General features: G+C 35.6%; 1 pseudogene; it reads right to left on the bottom strand.

The window, feature by feature from the left end:
* Positions 1 to 4,009: 4,009 nt before the first annotated feature.
* Positions 4,010 to 4,234, bottom strand: LOC105524432 (annotated as a pseudogene).
* Positions 4,235 to 5,843: the final 1,609 nt, after the last annotated feature.

Below are 5,843 nucleotides of genomic sequence, written 5' to 3'. Positions count from 1 at the left end.
CCTTTCCCTTTCCCTTTCCCTTTCCCTTTCCCTTTCCCTTCCCTTCCCTTCCCTGACATAGGGTCTCACTCTGTGATACGGGCTGGAATGCAGTGGCACGATCATGGCTCACTGTAGCCTCGAGCTCCTAGGATTGAGTAATCCTCCCACCTCAGCCTCCCTAGTAGCTGGGATTTCAGACACAGGCATGCACTACCACACCCAGCAATTTTTTTTTTTTTTTGTAGAGACATGGTCTCACTATGTTACCTAGGCTGTTCTCTAACCCCTGGGCTCAAGCGATCCTCCCACCTCTCCCTTCCAAAGTGCTGGGGTTACAGACATGCGTCCTTCATGCTTGGCCTCTAAAAGTCATTCTTTTAATAAAAATGCAGCATTGGTTTTCCCTCATAGAAATGTAAAAATCAAATCCTTCCTATAAAATTATCATTCTGCAGTATCTCCTCTATTTTTTTTCCCTCTTGCCATCAGAAAATATTTTGAAAAGTTAAGGGCTTTTTATCTTTATGTAATGTGAGCATAGAAGAAGCATTTCTAGTCAAAATATGGTCCTGACTTAACTGTTTTTATTTTTAAATATTTTCTTATGCTTTTAATTGTATTCAAAGAATTACTAGTTTTCTAGTTTCTTGGTGCTGAGAAGAGATTTGCTAATTCAATATTGTCCTCAAAAAAACACAGTGAATAGAATTTTACTACAGAAAGGGACGCCAGTTATATATACACAGTTAAAAAATTTTTCCTTTATGTTGAATTTCCTTAAGGGAAAAAGTAGTATTTATCTTCAGTCACTTTAGCACTTATAAAATATATGGCATAAAGTAATGTAAAAATTTGTTAAGCAAATGTTGTATGAAATGAATGACAAAAATGCCAGCATTCATTCCACAGGTTTTTAATACCAACTGTGCAAATAATTATTTAGTGTATATGATGTTTAAGAGCTATGTTTAATAATTTGTGTTAGATTCAAAGTATATGCATTTCTAGAGACAACAGCAGAGGTACATGATTAGATTGCTTTAGTTTATAAAATAATGTCAAGAAAAAAATGGTGTATCATAAAGTAAATTTTAAGAAATTAAGAGAACAATCTTTAAAATTTAAGGATATATTTAGAGTGTCTTTAGGAAAGTCTAGCTTAATGTCCAACGTTTAGTGCACTGATCATGTGGACATGAATTTTTGATCTTCATTTTCTTATAAACTTTTATTCCTTTAGTTGAACTTATTATATATATAATCTATGTATATTTATGTGTATATACCCACATATTATATATATATAATATATTCATAAAATATGTATTTTTATAAGATGTATTGTTTGTACAAGAAAGATTAGTGCATTCTATTATACATTCCAGTGTCATCTTCAACCTACTGCCAGGTAATAACTATGTAGTCTTATATTTAATCAAATGTTTTCCCATTTCCTTAATGGCAAAGGCCAAATGAAGTCAAGACTAAGTAAACTGATTAATCCAGCAAGGAAAAGTAAATTTAGAACTGAAGAAAGGCTTTGTTTGCTTTGAAATATGTCACAGCACCCTAGTTTGGCAGGGGCCTTTATTAATCTACTTTATACCTCATATAAGGATACATTTGACCTTTTTAAAAACTGTTCTTACGGTATGAGATAGATGAGTTCTTGATGAGAGTTGACGTGGGTACTGTGTGGATTACATAGGAATGAGAATATATGATTTACCTTATGTATTATTTTTTCAAATCATGAGCTTAAATAGTTTATTATTACTCGTAGGTTCTTTTTTTTTTTTTTTTTAATAGACAAAATCTCGCTCTATCGCTAGGCTGAAGTGCAGTGGCGCGATCTCGGCTCACTGCAAGCTCCGTCTCACAGGTTCAAGCTATTCTCTTGCCTCAGCCTTCCAAGTAGCTGGGACTACAGGCGCACTACCACGCCCAGCTAATTTTTGTATTTTTAGTAGAGACCGGGTTTCACCATGTTGGCCAGGACGGTCTCAATTTCTTGACCTCGTTATCCACCTGCCTCAGCCTCCCAAAGTGCTGGGATTATAGCAGTGAGCCACCACGCCTGGCCACTTGTAGGTTCTTAATGCACATTTTAAAAATAAGTGACAGAGTTCATTTTATACTCTTCAGATTCCCCAAAGGAGACACTCTGCATGATTAGATTATTGTCTGATACAAATAGAAAAGGTGACACAGGTGTGGAGTGGTGCATTATTTTAAGAGGTGGCCTTTGGTAGTGCTAGTACATAGGAAACTGTCACTCTTCTTCCTCTTCTCCAAAAAAAAAAAAAAGCCACGGGGTGAGCTTCCTTACTGGACAATGCTGTGTGCAAGTAAATGCTAGGATTACTCTGGATTCAAAATTCAGCATAAAACACTGTATTAGAATTGATCACCCCAGAGGCTATAAATACAAAATGTCTGACAAAGGCCCTGACAAATAAGAAATTTATCAGAAAACAAGCCAATTGTGGATCACATATAACAAGTCAGCAGCAAGCTTTGTTGAGCTGTCTTTTTCTGCTGAGTAGAGATAAGATTGATTGGCGCAACTTTAGGCAACCTCCCTTCCGCAGCAATAAGAACACAAAAAGTAGAGGTTGGAGGGGGGATAGTGTAGATATATAGTTGGGGAGTTTCACAAAGAAATGAGGAAAAAATCAGCAAGAAATCTATAGGGAAAGAGAATTAGCAGATGGCGTGCCAAGTAAATACGAACTCCTGTCACTTATCACATTGACTGTGATTATCTCTGCCTTGCTTACCATAATTAGACATGGAAAGTGTTTTTTTTTTTATTCTTCTGGAGAAAAGTTCCTGTTTTCCTAATATAGGGTATAAAAATAACTAGATTATATAGTTACTTGATTAACACTCTAAGCATTTTATTTCTAGTTCTTTTATGTGAGAATCTTCAATGGGGTTGTATTTGTAAACTGATCACACATTATAAACCAGTAAAAAAAAAATCTACTTATTTGCTCAATACAGATAAAGCAGAATCATACATTGTGATTTTCTGATTGATTGGTAATAAAAAATGTTTGAGAAACAAAAGGAGACAACTAGAAAATACTTTAAAAAATATTTTTTTAAGGACTCTAAATATTCCAGAATATATTTTTATTTTTATTATTTAAATTATAAAAAGGAACTGAACAGAATTTGTGTGTGGCTAGAGGTCTTTGCCTGATTGCGTTTTCCCCTCTGGAGGAAGAATAATCTATGCATTCTAAAATTGTAATTCCATGAAGCAAGATGATCATCAAGGTGCATGAGTTAAATCAATATTTTAATTTTCAAATACATTATAAATGTCTAGAAAATATATGTTTAGGGGAATTATTTTTAAGACGTATTTGCAAGGCGGTTTCAAAGATATATATCAGCATTGTCACATAAATTGTTACATGAAAAATTGATGGTTGAAACTAGCCCAGACACTTCTTTCCATTAAATGCAGTAGAAAAAAATGGCAATTTTCTAAGTGTCTTGTGTTACTTGGTACAAATGCCAAGAAATACTGTGGTGTGGTGGATAACAGCATGAAACTGGGAATCTGATGGACCACAGGCCAAGTTACAGCTCAGCTACTTAACCACCCCCTGACCTCGTGCATGCTATTTATCTGCCCAAGTAGCCTCCACATTTTCTTTTTTCTTTTTCTTTTTTTTTTTTTTTGTGTGTGCGGTATTTAGTTCAAATGTTTGTTAAAACAGCGCTGTTATTTCTCAGGACAAGAGCAAAGATCACCCCCTGCAGAAGCTTGGGAACTATGTACAGAACTTTATAGAACAGAGGCAATACTTCGGCTTAAGTCTGTCTGCTGACCAGAGAATGGAATTCTGCGTGGACTCAAGGAACAAAAGGAAACTAGGCAGGGAGAGGGAAGAAAAGTGCCCATCTAAATCAAACTTCAGCTGCCATCAGGGCACATCTTGTGGTGGTCACAGATTGTAGGCTGTTTTTTGGAAGATTCGGGTTCAGCACAGGAGTCCATTTGTCTATTTGGCTACACCCCTAGCTGAGGTGCCGTAAGGTCAATGTCACTCAAGTTCCTGGCCAGCCCAACTCCCGCAGCAAAGAGTCCCAAATTTAGTATCAAGTTCTTCCGGAAGTCATTCCTATCAGTGGCAAAGCGGTAGACGCCCCGAAGCCAATCTCCCATGTTGTCCGGTATTTCGGGAGTTTCATTAGCCAAGCCAGCAGCGCTCACCCGGACCCCGCTGGAAGCCATAGTAGGCAGCTTCGCGTGAAAAATGAGGCCATATAATAGTCTCAGCCTTGTGAAGATTAAATGGATTAAATCATGTAATATAGTTAGCACAGTAGCTGGCACATGGTAGCTCTCAAATTGTAGTTATTATTTTACTGTTAGTTCATTGAATCACAAGAATTAGCAACACTACTTGAAAGAGAACCTTGATTTTTTAAATATAAAAAAAGTTCAACATTTTCTAGCTTGTCATGAAATATGTCCAAATAAGAAGTTTGCCATGCCAGGCACTCCACGATAGTCCCAGTATACCTCTCCAAACTTTTCTTCCATAGCTTACCTCCCTCCCACCACCCTGCAGTTCTCTCTCCCAGTACAAATGACCCATTTTTGGTAAGCACACAGTCTTGTTTACTACCATAGCATTGCTTTGCTCGTGTTGTGTTCTTTGCTGAGAATGTCCTTTTCCAGGTTTTTGGAAGTTCATATTCTTACCAGTAAAATCTTGTACAAATCGAATTTTTAAATTCCCCATGGTGCCTCCCTCACTTCTCCATCTGTCATGATGGAGAAAAATACAAATCCTCCCTTCTTTGATCTGGAAAATTTAATCTATTTCTTTCTTCTATGAAACTTAATTATGTGCTTGTCTTCCTTCTCCTATTTGATTGGAAGGCAAGACTATATGTCTTATCCATCTGTTTACTTCCTCTCCAGCACAGCATTTTGCACAGAGGAGATGCTCTGTGAATACTTATAGAATGAATGAATATTGCATTTGTGATATATTTAAAACTAGCAGCTATTAACCAACACTGATAACTACTCATAACATGTTAAAGTAGTTCTTAAGAATAAGGAAATATTTATTTGAATAATTATTATTGTGAATTTCATAAATATTCTAAATCACCTCAATATGATCTAACCTTATTTGGAAATAAAAATTTGGAAATAAAAGCTTTGGTTTTATTTTTATATATAGATCTAAAATTTGAATATTTTTCTGTGTTGATTAAGTAGAATTTATCCTGGTCATTTAGATACTGAACTTTTAATCAAAAATATTTGTTTGCCTGGATTATTGAGATAACTGCCATAATCTTCCATTTCTTGTGGTTTATTTCAATTACTGATCTTACTCAATTTTCTAATATTGTTTCTTTGTTAGACAACAAATTCTCTCACCCCAAGAACTCATTTTAGTGACAGTAATCAGATTGTGATGTGGCCTGAAAACAACACTGTTCCTCCTTCATGAACCAATGGCCCTGTGGGAGATGGAGAGAAACTCTGTACCAGCTTTGTTGGTCAGTCTGGTTGCCGTGTTTACTCAGTGCCCAGGAGCCTGGTCTCTTTTGATGCAAAATAATGATGATGATGAAAGTGTCTCATATACCTTCAGTGCTTTTTTATTCCTTTAAAATACATTGTCATATTTGGTATAATAAATATAAAGAGTGACTGAGTTTTTTCTTCCTTTTTTAGTTTTTGATTTAACTATGAAGAATTTCTATCATTAGGAAATACAAAACACATGTAGAAATGTGAGGATATGGCTACTTTTTGAACCCATTTGCTGAGCAGTGTGCTAAATGTCAAGCTAATTTAATTTAATTTATTTCTTATC

This window comes from Colobus angolensis, unplaced genomic scaffold (assembly GCF_000951035.1).
Source record: "Colobus angolensis palliatus isolate OR3802 unplaced genomic scaffold, Cang.pa_1.0 Scaffold5, whole genome shotgun sequence".
In the NCBI taxonomy this organism is placed as follows: Eukaryota; Metazoa; Chordata; class Mammalia; order Primates; family Cercopithecidae; genus Colobus; species Colobus angolensis.
Note: the sequence above shows the minus strand (reverse complement) of the source record. Positions and strands in the feature narration are given on the sequence as shown.